Source organism: Nelumbo nucifera, chromosome 3 (assembly GCF_055504915.1).
Source record: "Nelumbo nucifera cultivar China Antique chromosome 3, China Antique-T2T, whole genome shotgun sequence".
Classification (NCBI taxonomy): Eukaryota; Viridiplantae; Streptophyta; class Magnoliopsida; order Proteales; family Nelumbonaceae; genus Nelumbo; species Nelumbo nucifera.
In genome coordinates, this window is record NC_142651.1 from 21,602,120 (window position 1) to 21,624,432 (window position 22,313).

General features: G+C 38.4%; 1 long non-coding RNA gene across 1 annotated transcript; it reads right to left on the reverse strand.

The window, feature by feature from the left end:
• Positions 1-444: 444 nt before the first annotated feature.
• On the reverse strand, positions 445-20,945 carry LOC104603417 (uncharacterized). Its single transcript, XR_002022942.2, has 4 exons — positions 20,065-20,945; positions 4,506-4,614; positions 3,823-3,878; positions 445-583 (listed from the first exon to the last, which is right to left on the reverse strand). It is a non-coding gene; the product is annotated as an uncharacterized LOC104603417 (long non-coding RNA).
• Positions 20,946-22,313: the final 1,368 nt, after the last annotated feature.

Sequence of the window (22,313 nt, forward strand, 5' to 3'; positions counted from 1 at the left end):
TAGTTTCTAATAACACACATGATACAACCGATGTCATTAGGTACCAGTGCATATTACGCCAAGAGATTAGCTGAGAGCTCTATGTTGAACTCTCTCCATGAATTATTAAGTGACACTGCAAGCCTCCTTAGAGAGAGAAAGAGAGAGAGAAATTACTATTGGTTTGACCTTCTTAGTTGGTCCAGAATTGCCTCCTTTAAATTGTTCACGTTCTAAGAACATACAAGGCAGAAAACAAATAACGAAACTCTTTTGCTTTCATCTAGTACAAGAGCAATGCTACTCTTTTATTTAATATGCATTAGTGGAAGATATGGTAGAAAGAAAGGCAACTACTAGTGCAATCCTGTTTATTTAGAGCAAGCTGAATTCCATCACCAACAAAAGGGAAGAGATTATTCAACTTAATTACAATTGTAGAAACAGACACAGCGATAGGAACCAAATCCAGTGGCACTGCAAAGACCATTGCCATTGTATGCCTGGAGGCACCACTGGCGGCATGAGGCGAGATTACAACCTTGGCTGTTCTGAACAACTTGGCATCTTTTTGCAGCATCCGAACTGGGCACCATTGATACAACTGCAACAACCATCATTTATACAATAAGCAAATGAATATCAAGGGTGGAGGGGGGATCAGATCAAGTCTGTATCTGTTGCACCAGGATACCCATTTGCATGTATAGCAGAGGAGGCAGCCTCTATAGATTCTAGGAACATAGAGTCACAAATAATAAATACAAATTTATATATCAATACTAAAAATGAAAGAAAGAATAACAAAATCGGACTGTAAAAGATTGCACCATGTGATGTTGGAAGAAGTGTATCTTGCAACTGTGCAAAAAGTGGTTTTTGATGTTGAAACAGAAAGATGTGTTCATGCATTATAGAAGTGACCATAAATGGGTGGGTAAACAGAGACAAACAAATGAAAATGAGGAAATTAAGTTTAAGAAACCTGAAAGGACTAGGAGGACAAAGAAGAAACTGCAGAAAAGCTTAGCCATCTTTACGTCAACTTAGGCAAATTTGCAGAGTGTGTTCTATTGTGCTAGAAAACTGTGTATCTTCTCAATAGGGAAATGGTAATGAGTTCCAGGAATATTTATAGAGTTTTGGGTCTGTAAATTTATTCATAGATAGCATTCTAAGTTGCATGAATCAACCCCCAAAAAAAAAAAGGCTGTGGAATTGTTAAGGCCTTAATCTAGGTTCTCAGTTTTCGAAGTATTTTGAATTGCTAACAGAATCAGTTTTGGGTACAATAATTTGCTTTTTGTTGGGCAAAAGGCTAGCTCAAATATGCATCTCAGTTTTTTAATCCATGAGATATTAGAACTTGGGAGGAAAGTTTTCAAACACATTGGGTCAAGAGTACATGTTGTTTGAGTGGCACACAAATCAAAGACAATTTAACTTCAATGGGTGGCAAAGCCTTGATGAATGGAAGGTTGCACAAGTATCTAATCCTCAACTTGCACTGGAATTGAAGGTTGCACAAGAATTGATTGGGTCAATTCTCAATGGACAAAAACCAACAAACTGACTGGTCATCAGAAATAGTCCAGTTTGTATATGAGATTTGGTGTTGAAATCCAGTTTTACCTCCAAGTTGCTGGCAGATGGCTAAGTATGTTCTTCATAGAAGCATGAGATGGGGTGGAGGTGGAGCAGTGGCCCTAACTAGTAATTACCAGTTACCACCCACCCCACAGAAGGAAACCAAATGACATGGACTTGGGTAGCCATGTGCTCATGCCAACTTAGGAAACAAGTGGATGGTATCAACTTTTGAGTATCAAATGGGTCCAGCACATCTTATTAAGAAGCTTGGAAGTTAGTTAACAATGGAAGATAAAGCTTAACATGAAGAAATATTAGCCTACAAGCCATCAACTTAGGACAACTCAAAATTTATTCCACACTATTTGACCTAATCATGTCCACCTACCCAAGTAATTAGTGGATCATCCACCTTTACTCATGGTTAGGATCAAGAGTACAAATCCAGTAAATAGTGAAGCTGCATAGTGCTAAACATGGTTTCTTTATTTATCATCTTCAAATAATTATTGTGGGTCTTGCATTTGGGGCTATACATTTCTAATCCAATTTTGGCCTAATATCAAAGGATTAAATTGAATGAGCTAAACTGATCTGAGCCTATTGATAAAAAAAAACTGATCTGAGCCCTAGCCCTACTATTGGTTATTGAGCCTGAGGCCAGAGGCCAAGCTGACCAAATCTTGATTCATCTCAACTAGTTTAGGCTCTTACATAGGTGAGGAATTTGCAGATCTGGTTTACAAGCTTGATTGGGACTCAAGACCTAAAATAAGCTGGCAAGTAATTAAAGAGTCTTTGACTCTTTTGTGGTTGTCTGTGTAAGGGGTCTGAGGATGGTTGTGTCCAGTTCATACTGGAAAATCAGCTACACAAGGATGGTGGCCCATTTCTGCCACATATGGTAGCAGCTGCCAGTAGTAACACCATGTTACTTTGAAGTTTGAAAACTTTAGGAAAAGGCCATACCATGTTAACAAGGCCAACCGCTCATATTTACTGGAGAAACTATTGTCCTTTCTGGCTAAGGGTAGCTGCTAATTGCAAATCAACAGGAGTATGAGCTAGTTCTCTGTTTTATTATAATTAGACAACTATTCATGCCTATCCAGCAGGGGGAAGTTTGGTAATCAACAGGAGTATGAGCTAGTTCTCTGTTTTATTATAATTAGACAACTATTCATGCCTATCCAGCAGGGGGAAGTTTGGTAGCAACATGTATTAAGCATTGTGCATGCTAACAAAGAGGGAGTATTATTTATGCTAACCAAGAGTGAGTATTGATGCTTTTTAAATGAACCCATATTCCTTTATTTTTTCCCCTTTCATGTTAATCCAGCCAAAGTTCAAGCAAACTATTCATCCCTAACATTCTCAGAGTCAGTGCCATCTCTAACATTCTTAGAATCAGTGCCATTTGGGAGGACTGAAGAGCAGCAGCTTCTGGCTTTCCGAGGTGGGCCCAACATGAATAACCCATAAGCTATGTTTGGTGAAAAATCCAGAGAACCCAAAATCTAAACAAGTTAATTGAATTTACTCTCTACAATCAAGCATTTTTGACTGGCCAACTTATTTTAAAAACTCACAAATAGAACTTCAAGCGATTGACTCATCTACAAGGAAATGCTAACCCATTTGTGTGGTGGCACATGCACCTACTGGTTTGGATTCAAAAATAAAAAGTGTGTGGGTTTTGGGCATGCTGTGTATGGCGGTAGCAATGGCTTGGGCCAGGTCAATCTGGATCTGATTAAGAAAAGGCTAAAGCTGGATTCAACATGGAAACATCATATTGGTTTAGCTAATAAGTGCTCAAAATAAAAAATAGGGGAAAAGGTCAGGCCTGTACATGTCAGGTTGACAACTAGGGTAGCCTAGTGCATAAGGCTCCAGCTGATGCAGGGTCTGTGGAGGGATAGATGTACACATCCTTACCCCTACACATACATAGAGGTTGTTTCCAAGATTTGAACTCTGGTCACCCAGGTCGCAATGTCAAGTTGACAACTATGCTACCCAAATTAAATGAGGTTGGTTGTCTGTTTGTAGCCAATCAACTTGGGAAAAACTCTATTGACTTAATGTGAACAGGTGTTCATAAGAAGAAAAAGTTTGATGCACATAATCAGACATCAGTAAGAAGCAAAATTAGACATGCATAAATAGATGCCTTATAAGATGTAAATTTGACATGCATAGGATTCTTATACACTATCAGGCTTATAGTGGAGTTGTTCCAGGTGTCCATACCCCAATTATTTTCTTCTTTCCCTCATCCAATGCATGGTTAGATGTCACATCAGAAACTGTTGGTACATATGTCACATCAGAAACTGTTTAGTAGTGATGATACACACAAACAAGTCAAAATATATATTTCTAAGCTACCCCACTAAGAAGCCACATACAGGGTATGCTAGGTTCCCCAACAGGCAAAGTAGTTACATGTCTACTGTTAATTGCAAAGAATATATGTTATGTGGGAAATAAATTTCACTTAATTTACAGAGGAAAAAGATAAGCTATGTAAACTAACAGCAACAAACAACCAGAAATGTCCTTTGGAATGAATAACTGTTATTTGACTATCATAATTCAAATAGATATTTGACTTGTATATTACTTTGAACAACATATCATTGCTGATTTTGGAAGTGCACAGAAGCAAGCTTTCTCAGGAAAAGTTAAAATGAGAATGACAGTAATAAATCATGCTAAGTCCCAAAGAAACCTACTTATCAAAGAAAAACATGTCCTAGAGAAACCTGGATATGTGGTTGTACATTTATGGGTCCTAAATTGCAGAACTTACAGATTTAAATATGAGTAACAGATTTGTTACACTGTTATTGCTTGAGGACACTCTCCTAATCTTTTAGGAATAAAAGCAGATTACATATCTAGAATATTGGAAGGGTTTTAATGTAGGATACCAAGAAGAAGAGAAGATGGGGATACGATTGATTCATATGGTTTCAGAAAGGGAATTATCAAGCAAATGAATCTTGATCTAGAGGGACCTGTTGAAATCTTTATCCACACCTGCAAAGTAAGATCAAGAGACAAAAGCCAACATTCAAAAATCAAGAACTTCCAAGAGTTTAAAACAGCACCCATGCAATTACAGAAATTTAATTCAAATATAATTTCATTAACCATAATTCACTACACAATTTGATTTTCCAACCTAATAAGTTATGAACAGTCTTCAAGAAACTTGAGATTCCAATAACCTTCCTAATACTCCTTTCTAAACATAGATGCTTCCCTAGAACAATTTCCATGCCCAGAGAAATGATACCCAACATGGATGTGGGTGGGGCTCCACATGGGAGGGTAGGTTGTTGCCTTTGCCAAAAATCTGCATGATCAGATGAACATTATGCATGGATAAGTTTTGAAAATGTCCCCTTTCTTCTTTGCCTTCATTTTCTTTTGTTTTATTTATTTACTTGTTTACTTATTTTGTCTTTTGTGGAGCTCCACTAGAATAAAAGGTTGCTATAATCTGTTCAAACCAATTGTTAGCTCAATTAACTTTTCAGGTTCTGCTGCTTCAATCATGGGTCCTGATTTCCTCAGAATGAGACAAATGGCAAGTTAGAGGAATCCAAAGACAAGATATTTATAGTAAAATAGGAAGCTAACAAAAGAAGCTCAGAATTAATTAATTAATAATTTCTTTCCTTGACTAAGACTCCTTTTACTTAAAGACATGACAGCACATTGAGATTTCATAGGACTTGATTTGATCCCACATCAACATGTTGACTCTCTAAAGATGGGCATGGATTGCCATACCCCCAGCCTGTCAACAGCACAGCCACTCTAGGCTTATTTGCAGACCAAAAAGGGTTATATTCATGTTTATTTACAATACAAAAATTTTCTTGGAATAACATTCAATTCACATTTCATAATTTATAAGACAAGTGCCAGAGGTGAGAGGGCATTGAGAAAAGACATGCAACCAAGATTTGGTACTTACAAGTAGAAAAGTTTCATGATTAAGACTCATTTCAGTCAGTGTCGCTTTTGAAAGTGACAAAAAATGGAACCCAAGAAAGAAATTAACTTCAAGGAAGCCACCTTGTCAGATTAGTGGACAACCATTATACTTTCATCATGGTTTACTGCTTTGTATTTGACAATTCTGTGCACTTTTACATTTAATAGATTAGCCCAAGAATCCTATATTAGTGTGGAAACAATATCAATCATCAAATAAGATGGACCAAATTGCTAGAAATGAAGGTTTTCATGGAAAAAGCTTGACTGTGAATTAATAAGTTACACAAGTAGATATGCAGGTTTAGAAAAATGGATAGGTGTCACATTTGAGTCCATAAGTAAAAAAGCATGCAATAGCAAGTAGAACCTTAAAATTCATAATTCCATTGGCATTCCAGCTCTACTCAAGAGTCTTTTTATTTTCTTTTCATTACTGATTGTTAAAATAGATTCGGTGGGCCAGTAAAACAAACTGACTGAGCCCACCATTTTACAAACGGTGGCTCACCGACTAAACCCACCATATCACAATTGGTGGCCCATCGGTAGGAGCCTGCTTATTTCTATTACTTGGCGGTGAAGACTATTTTCACCGTTATGTGGTTGTAATTTTTCTTCAAAATTCTCTTTATACCCCTCTCTACAAGTATAAATAGGGGTCCCCTCCTCCGTTCATTTCATCCATTTCATTTTCATTGTATACATTGTATACAATGTGTTGAGAGGAGTGTGGTGTTGGGTGTATTAGGTGACGGGTACGAGTGAGGTTCTGATGAGGTTATTTTAGTGTTGTATTTTCTCTTGTTTATGATGAAGAAGAAAAGCTCCAAGTTTCTGCCTATGGATGTAGGCAATTTGGCTGAACCATGTTAAATCTAGTGTTCTCTCTCTCTTCTTTCTTTCTTCGGCTTTCTTGCTATCTACTTTTGTTTCTTTCTGTGCACGTACAAATTATATTGTCCAATGCACCTGTTGAATATGGCAAGTTTGACCTCTACCCAGTTCGATATACCAAAATTCAATGGATCCAACTATGCAATCTGAAAGCTGAAGATGCATACTGTGTTGGTGAAAGAAGATTATGTAATTGCCTCGGAAGGAAAAGAGAAAAGCCTACTAGTATGAAGGACGAAGATTTTGAGAAGAAAAACCAAATAGCCACAACTAATATTCTTCTTGCTTTAGAAGATTCAGTTCTATTCGACGTGTCTGAGGAAACCACTACCAAAGGTTTATGAGACAAGTTGCAGAATCTCTACGAGGGGAAATCGATGTCCAATAGAATCTTTCTCCGGCGACAACTTTACAACCTAAGGATGAAGGTCAGAGCCTCTCTACAAGAACACTTGAATGAGTTCAACACTCTAGTAAGTAAATTAGCAGCTGTTGAGGTACGTATTGACGATGAAGAAAAGGTTTCTCTTGCTTTGCTCCATGCCTGATTCTTGGGATAGTTTGATAATGAATTTGAGCAATACCAAAGATATGTCATTAGAATCTACTATTCCTATGTTGCTTACAAAAGAATCTCGTAGATAAGTTGGTGAGAGTTCTTAAGATGATGCAATGATGGTATGGGGTAGATCCAATGAAAGAAGCAACTCTAGCAGAAATCAAAACGAGATCCAAGTCGAGAGGCAAAACAAAAGGACTCAAGTGTTGGAACTACGGTAAGAAAGGCTACCTTCGAAAAGATTGTAGACAACCCAAAGTAGATCAAAATCGGCCCAACTCTGACCAAGATCTAGATTCAAAGAATTCCCAAGGAAACATCATAGAAGGAAGTGATTCATCAAAAGATGGTGAGGTGATGTCTATTGGTTCATATGAAAATCTAAAGCATAACTGGATATTGGATTTTGGTGCTTCTTTCCATATGACGCCATGCAAAGATTGGTTCTACACATACCAATTGTGCGATGGTGGGACTATTTACATGGGCAACAACAACACATGTAAAATAGTGGGAGTTGAAGACGTTAGAATTACTATGTTTGACGACATCACTTGTACAATCTTTGGTGTACGACATGTTCCAAAATCACGAAAGAGTCTCTTGTCACTACGAAAGTTTAATGAGGACAGTTACAAGTTTTTTGGAGAAAAAGGCCAATTGAAGATCAGTAAAGGAGCTATGGTGTTTGCAAAGGGAAAATTACAAGGAAAGCTATACCACTTGATCGATGACGCCATCGTTGCAAATGTTGTGACTGATTCAGTCATGATTTGGCACATACGTTTAGGCCATATGAGGAAGCAAGGACTCAAGGTACTTCTTGATCGAAATCTACTTCCTGGTTTAAAATCTACTGATTTGAATTCCTATGAAGATTATCTATTTGGGAAACATCATAGAGCTAGTTTTCCCAAGTCAAAAGCTAAAAGTTTAGAGGTATTAGATCTAGTACACTCTGATACTTGGGAAGCTACTATCTTTTGGATGCTTTTTTAAGCTTTACCTCCTTTATTGATGATTTCTCTAAGAAAGTATGGGTGTATATGCTCCGAAGGAAGATTGATACTTTTTCCTATTTTAAGAAATTCAAAGCTTTAGCTGAAAATCAAAAGGGGAGTGAGCACGGCATTTCGAGACAGTATACAATTCCTCGAACTCCACAACAAAACAGAGTTGCTGAATGGATGAATAATACGCTTATGGATCGAGCTAGAAGCATGTTAAGTGCAATTATGCTAGAGCAATGCTTTTAGGCAAAAACACTCAATATTAGCATTATCTAGTAAATTGCTCTCCCACTATGGCACTTGATTACAAAGTTCCAAAAGAGGCATGGTCAAGAAACCCTATTGATTATTCTTCCCTACATACTTTTGGTTGTGGTGCTTATGTTTGGATTCCTAAGGAGCAGAGGACCAAGTCAAATGCAAGGTCCAAAAAGTGTATTTTTCTTGGCTATGCAGAAGGTACAAAGGGGTACAAATTGTGGGATCCTTTTTTTTTTTGAAAAAAAGTTAACTTTATTCAAAAGGAGAGGTACATGAGGCGATGTACACGACATATAAAACTCTCAAAAAATTACAAAGGCATAGAGCTATCACTAAAGAGAATCCCTGTGAGCACTAGATTTAGCTAGACTATTGGTTTCAAAGTTTAGCTCCCTCGGAATCCAGACCACCTGGCCACTTAAAGAGGCAAGAATGTCTCTCGCTTCAGCTAGGTAGTGAGCTAAGGCCCAAGGCCCATTGTCAGAACTAGAAAGCCAGTTAATGGTGTTGGCTGAATCTCCTTTAATGGTAAGACTTCGTAAACTCATGTCTTTTGCAATCCTGATGCTAGTTAGAGCTGCCAAGACTTCTGCCTTTGTTGATGAGGCAATTCCAATCGGCCCACTAAAAGCCCAACTGATACCATTTCTATTTTGAATTACACCTCCAATACCCATTGTACCTGGGTTTCCAAAAGCACTCCCATCAAAATACAAGGTCGTCTCGCCCTCCACATCAGATCTGAAGTTAGGAGTAGTGCTGAACTGTATTTGTTTAGAGTGAAGGAAATTTACAGCATTTCTTTGGAGGTCATCAAAAGGGACATCTCTGAAATGAGATGAGCTGGAAGTCCATAGGAAGCATCTGTAACATATTGGAGACATCAGCTCCTCAAAGTTTTTTGTTCTGTTGTTAAAGACCTTGTTGTTTATCTCTTCCCAGATGGTCCAAAAAATAGCATGAGCAGCAGATTGCCATAAGATTTTCCCTCTTTTGCTTAATCCTCTTCCTGACCATTGCCATGTGGAGATAAATAGTACCTGCCATGGTTCTTTTTCTGAAGGAGGCCAAAAGTGTTGATTTTCTTTAAGCTGGCTTCCCACACAAAAAAACATACCCTGGTAGGGATGTGAGCACACCAGATTCTCTTGTAGGGGTACTGACCATTAGTTTGTTCTTCCCTAACTAAAACTTTGAAGCAAGATTTGGTTGAAAACTTACTTGATGGGTGAAGGGTCCAAATACGAAGGTCAGAGGAATTTTGTGAGAGGTAGACCTCTCTTAGAGTGTGCAAGAAGCTAGAGATTTCACTAATTTTTGGGTCCCTTAGAGGTCTCCTAAGGGTTAGATTCCAGTTGAAGTAAGGAGGGGAGGGGGGTAAAACCTGGGATATGGAAGCTTCTTGGTTTAAGGTAAGGCTGAATAGGCGAGGGAAGGAGTTAGCTAAAGTAGAATTACCCCACCACAGGTCAGTCCAAAACTTAATTATGCCACCCTTTCCCACTTTGTATCTGATAAAGGATATGAAAAAATTGTAAGTCGAGATTATACCTTTCCAAGGGTGGGTGTCTTTGATTCGATTCAAGTGAAGCTTGCTATCCCAACCGTTGGCGTGCTTCCCGTATTTGCTAGTGATTACAGCAATCCATAGTGCAGTTGGCTCTAGAGGAAATCACCACAACCATTTACTAAGAAGAGCCGGTGTTTCTTTCTTTCAAATGACCTACTCCCAAACCTCCATTCTCCTTTGGTTTGCTAACCTGAGACCACTTCACAAGGTGTAAGCCCCTTTCCCCCCCTCCTTCCCAAGTTTCTCTGAAGTTTTTCTAACTAAATGGCTATCTTGTTGGGCATGCGGAAGATGGAAAGGTAGTAGGCGGTGAGGTTTTCCAAGGATGCTCTAACTAGAGTGAGCCTCCCCCCTTTTGACAAGTAGTTTCTTTTCCATGTGGCTAGTTTCTTCTCACATTTTTCTAGAATTGGATCCCAAAAGCTTTGATTTTTTGGGTTCCCTCCAAGAGGCATCCCCAAATAGGAGAAGGGGAGATTCTCTGCTTTGCATCCCAAGATCTCTGTGATGCTAGCCTCTACTAGATTTATGCCAGCAATACTGCTCTTTGAGAAGTTTACTTGCAGTCCCGACATTCATTCAAAACAGGTGATGACCCTTTTCAGATTTGACACATAAACTTCATCAGCTTCTAGAAAAAGGATAGTGTCATCAGCAAACTGAAGATGAGATATTTGGGTGGCTTCCTGTCCGACTTCAAATCCTCTCAATGGTCCAAGAGAGATTGCCTTATTCACCAGTTGGCTGAAAATTTTTGTAACTAGAGTAAAAAGCAATGGGGAGAGGGGGCATCCTTGTCTTAGGCCTCTGCTGGCATTAAAGTATCCTTTTGGCTGCTCATTTATTAGAACTGAGAACCAGGTGGAACTAATGCATCCCCCAACCCACTGAATCCACTTGTTTCCAAAACCCATTAGTCTCATAGTTTCCATGGGGCACTCCCAATCTACTTTATCATACGCTTTTTCCAAATCGAATTTCACAATCACACCTGGTTTGCCATTCAATTTCCTCTCTTCAACGCATTCGTTTGCTATTAGAGTGTTGTCGATTATTTGACGCCCTTTGATGAAAGCAAATTGATTCGGGGATATGATTTCACCTAAGACTTTCTTCAATCTAAAATTTTGTAGACACTCCCAATTAGACTGATAGGTCTATACTCTTTTGGTTCTAAAGTACCCTTTCTCTTGGGAATCAGGCATATGAAATTGGAATTATTTCCTTTGTTTACAATGGCTGAATGATAGAAATCATTAAATACCTGTAATAAATCTGAATTAATGATGCTCCAACATGTCTGATAGAATAGAATTGGGAAGCCATCAGGGCCAGGGGCTCTATCTCTGTCCATGCTAAAAACTGCATCCTTTACTTCTTGTTCTTGAAACTCTCTTTCTAGCCACAATTTGTTCTCCTCGGACAATTTGAGTCCTTCCCAAGAGTTTAAAGAGAGTTTACAGATTGTGGGATCCTACTACCCACAAGATAGTTATTAGCTGAGATGTCTTCAATGAAGATTCGATGTAGAAAGAAAATACACAATTAAGCTCGAAGACAACAGAGAAAGTTGAAGTGAAATCTTTTCAAAAGATTCAAGAGCAACAAGTTGATGCAATTAATGATGAAACCGATGAAAAACACATTGAAAATTTTAAAGGAGAGACTCACGAATAGAGGTGTAAAGTGGGTCGTGTCGTGCTGGCCCATGGGCCGTCACGGGCCATGCCACCCTCCCCGATGGAAATTTGGGGGTCGGCCCGGAACGACCCAGGCCCAGGCCCATGCCGTGTCGGGCTGCAGGATGTGCCGGTCTGGGCTACAGGGCAGGCCTGAGACGAACCGGGCTGCACTGTTTTTTTAATTTTTTTTGTTTTTTTTTTTGAAAATTTTGATTTCTTTTCTAAGTAAAATTGTAAAACTAAAATATTTAACTTTCCTTTGAACTTTGAGAATTGTGAACTATTTAAAAAATTAAGAAATGAGAAATCTAAGTTATCTAACACATAAATGAAAAAAAAATACTTAACCAAATTGAAATATAAGAATGATGGAATAACAAATTGGAAGAAAAATAGGAATTTTATTTCATTTAAATTTGAATGGTACAAATTACAAATACAATGATAGGATCATTGCATATTTGGATGAATGAAATATGAAAATGGAATAAATTAATAAAATATAAAAAATACAATATGGTTACAAATTGAAAATAAAAAATTACATGGTTAAAAAGTTAAAAAAATATACCAAATAAATTAAATAAAATTAAAAAAAATTACAATAATTTGAAAAAATAAAAAATTTTATACAAGTAGTCAAATTCATGAATCATCATTCATGACTTTCATCATCTACTTCGGGTGAAATATCCGATGTAGCATGCCCTCCCTTGTCTTGTAATCTATCTTCTGAATCTAGCCAATCCTTGAAGCAGATGCACATCCCTATGCTCTCATCGTTTATGTAGCTTCTTTTGTCATTCAACACCTTGTCTATCTGTACTAAAACAAGACTTCGATGGAATTGTAGACATCAGAAGGGTTAGTAGATCATGTGCCATGGTGGCGAGAATCGGATAATTTTTTGAATGTTCACTCCACCAGGCTAAAATATCAAAATTATTTGATCATTCACCTAAATTAGAAAAATTTGCTTGTAAATAAAAATTAAGTTCAGTAAATGAACTTGTTGTAGAACTAACAGATGTTATAGAACTAATAGATTTATGCCTTCTACTTATTAAATAAAAAAGTTTTTCTCTTCTACTACTGGGCTCAAGGTCAGAAGTAGAAGAAGATGATGAAGAAGTTGTAGGAATATTCCTACAACTTCATATTCTTAAAAACTGTACATTTCAAATAATAAATTATTAATTTCTTCTTTTTTATTTCCTATATCAATATTCATATTTTCACAATATGATTCAAGTAAAATATCTAAACCATCTTTCCTAATCCTAGGGTCTAATATTGTAGCTATACAATAAAGGGGAGAAATGTTCTCCCAATATTTTTTAAATTTATTTTCCATGATTTCAACAATACATTGAAATTGTGGATTATTTCTATATTTTGCAAAACAATCACTATTAACCATTAATTGATAAGGAAAATTACAACTAGTTGGATAATAAATTCCAGATAATTCATTAGTTGCATCATAAAAATGTTTTAAAAATTCTCTTATGCAGGCTGCCATTTCCTAGTCTTCCTCAAATATCATATCATTAGGCATTTTTAAATTATAAAAATCAGAAAGAATTTGTTTATGAGATATACAACTTTCTAACATAGCATAGGTAGAATTCCACCTATGCTTTAAAGCTAATATAAAATGTTTATATTTTAAACCATAATTTTGACATAAATATTTAAATTCTTGTTTTCTTGCCCTTGAACTTTTTATATATATAATACAATTTCTAATTTTTGAAATGAGTAGAAATAATATTCAAGGCATCTTGAATACATAAATTTAAGATGTGACATGCACATCTAATATGAAATAATTTACCATTTAAGCATGGTCTTAATTGAGATTTTAAAATATTTATTGCAAAATCATTATTGCTGGCATTATGTTGCCATAATGCCAACAATAATGATTTTCTATTCCATAAGCATGCAAAGTATTTAAAATACTTGCAGCAATAGCTGGGCCACTATGTGGCCATTCAAGCCTAGTAAAACTTAAGATTTGCTAACAAAGAAATTAAATTTTGTTTATATGAATAGAAAATTTTTAAAGCATCAATTCTTATAGTATTCCTAGAAACTTTTTTATATTGTGGGTTTATAGAAGTACGCAACCATTTTTCTAGCTTTGGATCTTCAGCTAATATAAATGGTTGTTCTGCATGTACAATATACTTAGCACATTCTTGTCTAATTTTTTCTTGTGAATATCCAAAAGTACCAAAACTAGTCCCCTTCTCGATCTATGTTTGGGCTGTTTCTCTCCCTTCATCTTCTTCTCGCTCATGTGCGAGCATATGTCTGCTCAAATGACCCGTACCACCCTTGTTACAATAACTAAAGTCTTTCCTACGTTTTTAGCAAACGGCCCTTTTCCCCTTCCCATCAATATCCTCTACTTTGAAAACTTTCCAAACGGGCTACTCAGCTTAGAAGCCCTCCTTTTTCCCCTAGTATCACTACTACTAGGGGTGAAAGTTCCACTTCCATCGACATCAATCACATCAGTGCTAACAATATCGTGATGTCATTGAATGTCATCCATGGTGAACATGTTGGGGAACCGGTTTTCAGAAGAGCTGGCCATTTTTTTTAATTCTAAAAAGATAAAAATTAATCTAATTCGACTTACCAGGAATGCCGGTTCAAAATCCCAACTTGATTTCAACGGTTGAAGCCTTTCAACGTCCAAGCCTCCTGAATTGAGATACTTGAGTTGTTTGAGCAAGCCTTCTTCTTGTTGAAAGTCGAAACTTCGATAAAGTTGAGACTTGAGAATTGGAGAATCCAGAATCAGACAATCAGCTAATCAGAATTTCTCAGATTGCAGATAATTGAGAATGTATGAGTATGAGAGAGAGAGAGAAGAGATTAAGAGAATTGTTGAATTGGTGTGATGAGAATGGAGGATAGGGCTATTTATAGGAATTGAACATAATTCAATTGCCCAAAATACCAAAAAAACTAGTTGTTAAGAGGGGTATTTTGGTCATTGTAAAGTTATTTATAACTTTACCCATAAAGCTCCCCTAAACTAGTTATATAACTGTTAGGGGGCATTTATGTCATTTTTTCAACCCCCATAAGCAAAATACACATACCCCCCTAATATGGTTGTTTATAGCTATTAGGGGGGTATTTCTGTAAACCCCCCCAGGGGGGCGCAACGGCTATATTCCAGGCATGGCCCGCTACGAGTCCCGCAGGTGGCATGGCAAGACAGCTTGTGCCGTGCCATGCCGGCCCATGGGCCTCGAACCCCTGACCCAGCACGGCATGAACCTCCATGCCGGGCCTGCCATGACCCATGGGCCTTCGTGTCGGGCTGTGGGCGGCCCAACCCGATTTACACCTCTATTCACGAAGATCAAGGTCGATCAAGGAGAGCTACACGACCTATTGTCTGGATTTAGGATTATATAATAACTTACGCATGCATTACAGAATAGAATGAGCCTTGTTCATACCAGGAAGCATGCAAATGTCCAGATGCCCGCCATTGGCAAGTGGCTATGGAGGAGGAAATGAAAGCTCTAAAGAAAAACAAAACTTGGGAGTTAGTCAAACTACCTAAGGGTCGAAAGGCCATTGGTTGTAGATGGGTGTACAAACTCAAAAAGGATAGTAGCGGGAATGTCAAAAGATGCAAATATCGAGTAATTGTAAAAGGATATGCTCAAAAATCATGTATCGACTTCAACAAAATATTCTCTCCTGTTGTTCGATTAAGTACTATTCGTATTATATTGAGTATAATTGCAGTACTTGACTTGGAGTTGGAATAGTTAGATGTTAAGACTACCTTTTTGCATGGTAATCTTGAAGAAGATATTTATATGACTAAACCTAAAGGCTTTGTCGAAGAAGACAAAAAGGATTTGGTTTGTCGGCTGACCAAATCGCTTTACAGTCTAAAGCAGATACCAAGGTGTTAGTATAAGCGATCTGATTCCTTCATTGTGAACTTGGGCTTTAGCAAATGTGAAGGAGATCATTGTGCCTATACATACTTTGATAATGATCACTTCATCATTTTATTGTTATATGTTGATGACATGCTAGTTGCAGGTACTGATAAAGTTGATAAAGGAAGTATCACAACATTGAAAGCTCATTTAGCTAGGGAGTTTGACATGAAGGATCTGGGGACAGTTAATAAAATTCTTGGGATGACGGTATATAGGGACAAAAAGAACAAGAAAGTCTGGAGAACTCAAAAGAGTTATGTTCAAAGGATCTTGCGCCACTTCAACATGCAATAATCCAAACCAATTAGTATCCCATTTCCTGTTGGTTGCAAGTTGTCTTTAGAACAATCTCCTAACACTAAAGCTAAGAAGACAAAGATGTCCCACATACCATATTCATCAGTAATAGGGAGTCTTATATTTCCTATGATGTGCACCAGACCAGACATTGCACAAGCAGTGGAAGCAATCAGTAAGTTCATAGCAAATCTAGGAAGAGATCATTGGACTGCGGTAAAAATGATCATTTGTTACTTGAAGGGTACTTTTGAAGTCTTCATTTGTTATAGTGGCCAAAGCTTGAAGCTAGTTAGTTATATAGATGAGGAGTATGCAGAAAATCGTGATAATAGAAAATCAACTACCGGCTATGTGTTTTCTTTAGCTAATGGCACTGTGAATTAAGCATCAAAATTACGATCTATAGTGGCCTTATTTACAACAAAAGCAAAATATAGGCCAACTACACAAACATGCAAATAAAGTATTTAGCTAAAAAGGTTGCTTAAAGAATTCCACATCAAAGAAGAAGTGGTGACTATTCATTGTGATAGTCAAAGAGCATTACACTTAGCACAAAATCCCGTCTTTCATGCTCGAACCAAACACATTGATGTACAATACCACTTTGTTCGTGAAGTAATTGAGGATGAGCATATCTCATCACAAAAGATTCACACCAACGATAACGTTGTTGATATGCTAACAAAGCCTGTGATGAGAAGAAGTTTATCTAGTGCAGAACTTCTCTAGGTCTTGAAGCCACTTAACAAAAGATGATCAACAACTATTCTTGATAGGGTTTTTCACTACGAAAATAGTTTTCAAGTGGGAGAATGTTAAAATAGATTCAGTGGGCTAGTAAAACAAACTGACTAAGCCGACCATTTTACAAACGGTGGTTCACCAACTAAGCCCACCATATCACAATCGGTGGCCCACCGGTAGGAGCCCACCTATTTTTATTACTTGGCAGTGAAGACTATTTTCACCGCTTAAGTATGTGATTGTAATTTTTCTTCAAAATTCCCTTTATACCCCTTTCTACAAGTATAAATAGGGTTCCCCTCCTCCGTTCATCCATTTCATTTTCATTGTATATAGTGTGTTGAGAAGAGTGTGGTGTTGGGTGTATTGGGTGACGGGTACGAGTGAGGTTCTGATGAGGTTATTTTAGTGTTGTATTTTCTCTTATTTATAGTGAAGAAGAAAAGTTACAAGTTGTTGCCTATGGACGTAGGCAATTTGGCTGAACCACGTTAAATCTGGTCTTTTCTCTCTCTCTCTCTCTTCTTTCTTTCTTTGGCTTTCTTGCTATCTACTTTTGTTTCTTTCTATGCACGTACAGATTATATCATCAGCTACACCATTTCCAATACTGATGACAACTAGAATTTAATTTAATTTAAAGGTCAAAAGAAGAAATAATGAAAATCAAGTCAACAATCTCTAGTAACTAATAAAGGATGTAATCTCTAAAATGGAGTAGCATAACTCCGAAGAACGTTTTGTACAAACAGGCATTAGATAACTGGATAACCATGGTCATTACCTAGCTAGTAACACAAAAAACACTCGTTTATAGGAAAGGAAAATGTATAGATGAGGATACAAAGCTCTGTTCAACTGTCATAATATATAATGGTGTAGCATGAGAACCTAGGCAGAAATATTTCAAACTTGTGGGCACTTCCATGTCGCTTTAATGGTGGTTTTACACAAAATAGAAGGAATAGGCAGTAGAAATTTGTAGGAGTAATTTTCCAATTATTTTGATCTCCTACTTATAGATTTTTTTTTAAAGAAGGTAACTACAATAGGGAAAGAGGTTAATATAGAAAACAATAACATTTTAGTAGCCAAGTGTGCAAACCTCCGCTGAGACTTCAGATAAATACAAAAACCTCCCCTCAGTTTCATCTTAACCCTTCAGCATCCCCTATTAAAGCAGCATTCAACGTTTAGCTTTGAAAGAATGGGGAGAAATATCAATAATGCCATTGTGGAATGTTAGATGTTTGAATTTAATACCAAAAATATCCCTCGCTACAAAGAAAGAGATTTAGACTCGTTTTCCAAACCCTAAATTCCTTGCAATAATAGAATACATCATGGTCGGATAAGACAATTCTTGGATCCATCAGAGAAAACATCTGGACCTGTGACCTCATATTTATTTCCAGTCAATCACTGGATTCCTCTCACTTAACACCACACTTTAGATCACATATTTGAAGGGATGAGAGATCCATCCTATGGACGCCCAAAGATTGCGGAATAAGGGGCGAATTTCAAAAATTTTATCTCTCCCTTCAACTGGGAATCGTATTCCCTATTTAGAAAATCATATTTTCAAGGATCAATCTTGAACCATAAACTGAACCAGATCTGAACCAAAAGGAGTGGGAGATGATTATACCTGATACAGAGATGTAATATCTCCCAATGGAGGTGTTCACGCCCAAGGAAGAATCCAAAGACTGCTCCCACTGAAGATGGCGCAGTGCAGGGTGGAGCAGAATCAGCAACGTTCTTCCAAAAGAACTTGACCTTTCTTAAGGATCAACTGGATGACTTGAGTACAGCTCCAACCAATCTTTTCCCTAAAAGATTGAAATCAAGATCCAATCTTGATTGCTCCCAAGAACTGGAGATCGAACTGAAGGAATGGCAAAAGCAGGAAGGTGGCGGCAGGAGAGAATTCGCAGTATGCAGGAAATCTCTCAATCTCTCTTTCTTCAAAGAGAAGAATGCTATGGATGTTGTTCTGTAGTAGGCTGCCGCCCCCTTCCCCTTTTATAATCTCAAAAGGGATCAGCTCCTAATCAGATTAGGAGCTGCTAATCCAAATCATATTTGGGTTAGAAGTCCCTTAGTGATAAGGGATAACCCTTATCTTATCTGCAGATAAGATCAGCTGTCTCCTAATCTAATTAGGAGGTTTCCAGATCTAAATCCCATTTAGATCTTGGACTCTCTGAGTGGATAGGGTCTAAGCCCAATCCTTTCAGCTGACCCTCTTTAGAATTCGCCCCTTTTAAATGACTGATCAAATCAGCTCAGTTCGAAATGGGCTTAAGGCCCATTTAGGTTATGTACTCAAAAGGCTTCTAAATTGCTGCCCAATTGGGCTTCCTTGTATGGCGTGGAACCCAAGCATTGATCTACACATCAGCCACATGGGTTCGGCCCAGCCTTTGTTACAAGGCCTGGCCGAATACACTGTTAATGACAGTGCACCCCCTGAAACCCATCAAATGGGCTCTATGGGCCCAACACTTACACTAAGTGGTCCCTGGGCAAGCCACCTTGTAACACCCAGGGACTGTGGGCAGATGCAAGATTAGCCCATCAGGTATTATCCTCAATGGTTTTACACTTAACCTCTCAGCCCATAATGATCATACACTGCCCGACAAGAGAGGACCTCTCCCTCGGCTGCAAGGAACAGTGTTGCACTCTCCACTTATATGGATCCCGGGAATTAAAACCTTCTTGCAAACAATTTAGAAACCATACATATATACTTTTATATCTTATATAAAATATATTTTGCAAAACAAATCTCAACGGTTGAAATCGGCTGCCGGCAGTCTTGGTTTCCATCAGTGAGAGTGCATCCCCGATCATTACCTTTGTCCGACAAAGGGGCTGATCCTGTCACTATGATCACCCACTCAGATGAATTCTCGGACTGTCCCAACATACCCAGGTTTTGACCCCCACTAAGGATCTCACTGATTGGCACATCAAAGACAGCCCAATCCGACACCTAGTGTAGTATCATAATCGAGTCTAGGGGTCGGGTGTAACTTTCCAGTTTTGCCCATCAATCTCCAAGGTCCAGGGCAATACTGGAAATCTAGTCCAGTTCAAAGATTCAATTAATCCTACACTGTATGTGCCTAGGGTCTCATCCTGGCAGTTGAGACAGGCCACCCCAACCGACTTGGTGGCACCACAGTGTCAGCCTTGTCAGGATAGGTCTCCCCAGACCGACCCACTGGCTGTGAACATTCTAAACTAACACGAGTCTCATTAAGTGTCCAGTTTAAGGGTATTACACAGAAACATACCAAGGGAACATGAATCAAATATGTATCTTTATTCATTTACAATAAACTCATAAATTACATCATTCTGATTGAAGCTAAGGGCATACAAAACTGTCTAACAATATTTCTCATTTTTTTGCTAAAATCGTAACATTAACAAAAGTTTAGTTTCTAAAGGAAATTACCAGAAACTTGGTTGAATCCCTTCATCACATGTTCAACAACACATATCATCTTCGTCGCATTGCACAATTCCTGATTCTCTCTCGTCTGAAAATTCTCTTCGTTTACCTTGCACCGATAAAAAGGAAGTAGCGAAAATAAACGATCAGGAACTAATACATTTGAAAGATTCAAACACCAACAAAGCAAGTCAGAGGCTAATGCAGCTTCTTAATCAACGAAAATATCGAAACTGTAAACCCTATCCATCAATTAAAGAAACCCTAAAAAGAGAATGCATTCGATCTAGCATCATGTAAGAGAGAGAGACGATGTTTGTCAGAGAATTGGCTTCCGATTTCTAAGCACTCTCGTTCCCCAACTTCCAACCCCGCGCTTTTTCTAAGCTCGACGTGTCTTTTGAAACACTCGAGGCACGGGCTCTTTTCTAAATGAAAATAGAAAGATCCGGATCCATTTACGTATGTAAAGGTTTTAGGTCCGACATTAGATTAGAACATAATTGGTGGCCCAACGTTCATATGAACGTAATTTACCGAACCCTCTCTTTTCGTCCCTATAGGGTATATTAAGTCTCAATCTTGCTGATTTTCCTTAGAATTTAGCTTGTATTTTTATAATGTGATTTATGAGGATGTACTGCCCCGTCTTGTGTAACCCCTTTTGGTTTCTATAAAAAAATTTACCGAACCCTCCCCATTCATATTGATCAGTTCCTGTTTCACCAATACCAATGTATGCATACAAATACAACGCTTCATTTCATTTATGAAGGAGAGATGGGAATATCATCAGTTACCACAAGATTGTTCATCTTCCAAGTTCCTCTTTGAAGGTACTACTACGTACATTACACAGCTACAGCCTGCAATAAGGGTTCATGGCATACCTTCTGGCTTCAATGAAATTATTGAGAAGATGGCCCATCATGAAGGAGAAGAAGAAGCAAGAAGGTCCTCCGAGGCCACAATATTCCATTCCCATATCGTCCAAAGACCTGTAAGGAATTAATCTACAATCAGTTTCACAGATGGATTGGAGCTTGTGAGCCTAATCTGTCAAATGGTATTGTTTGTTATGGGCCCGCGCGTAGGATCTCGTTACGGGTCGGTCCACAGGGAGAAATCCCTGCTTTCCCTTGCGCCTTCCCTTGCGTGTAAACCCGATTGCGGAAACTGAATGGATGATTTATCTAAGAGACCACCCAAACTCTCATTTTGGGTGATTTGTCCAAGAGACCACCCGAACTCTCCTCACTCTTTTATTGACTCAAAAACTAAATGCCTTTATTTCAATTCGTAGCTCCTTAAATAGGAGATTACAGAGGGAAATTCCTTGTTGGATTTGGCTAAGCTAGGGTAATCCAACTCAAACTAAAACTCCTAATTACCTACTCCTAATGGTAACACAACTCTTACTTAAGAAGATAAAATAAGATAAGGATAAGGGATAAGGAATGGTGTAGCTGGCGGCGAGTTGGCGGCAGAGATGATGTGGTAAGATAAGTGTGGACCCGCCTTGATGAGCTGTCATGTGGGCCCCGCCCTACTGCTGCTGCCGGGCGGTGCACGCGTCTCGCGGTGCTGCTGCCATGAGTGCGTGCTGCTGCCTAGTGCCGCTGCTGTGCGGCGCGTGCTGCGCGCTGCCGGGCGGTGCGTGCTGCGTGCTGCCAGACGGTGCGTGCTGCGCGCTGTCGGGCGGTGCATGCTATTGTGCGGCGCTGCTGGGCGGTGCGTGCTGCATGCTACCGGGTAGTGCATGTTGCGCGCTGTCGGGCGGCGCGTGCTGCTGTGCGGCGCTGCCGAGCGGTGCCTGCTGCTGTGCGGCCTATTGTGCGTGCTGCTGCCTATGACTGCGTCATAGTGCGCCGCCGATCAGTGTGTCCATAACATTGTTTGATTTTAGTGTCTAATAGCATACAAGACACAACTGATGTGGCCATTTGAGAATGGAGCCACCATTGCATATTTCGCCAATCTTGATCAGTTATCCTTCACCAACTTATATTGGTGAGAACAACTGAAAGCTTTATGTTGAACTTTCTCCATAAATTATTAAGTGGCACTATAAGCTTCCTCAAAGTGAGTAATTACTTGGTTTGACTGTGGTTTGTCCAGGATTGCCTCATTTAAATTGTTCACGTTCTAAGAACATCATCCATGCCTTAATTATCACAATGCATTCTAAGAACATATATATATATATATATATATATAAAGCAAAAAAATAAATAAATAATGAAACTCTTGTT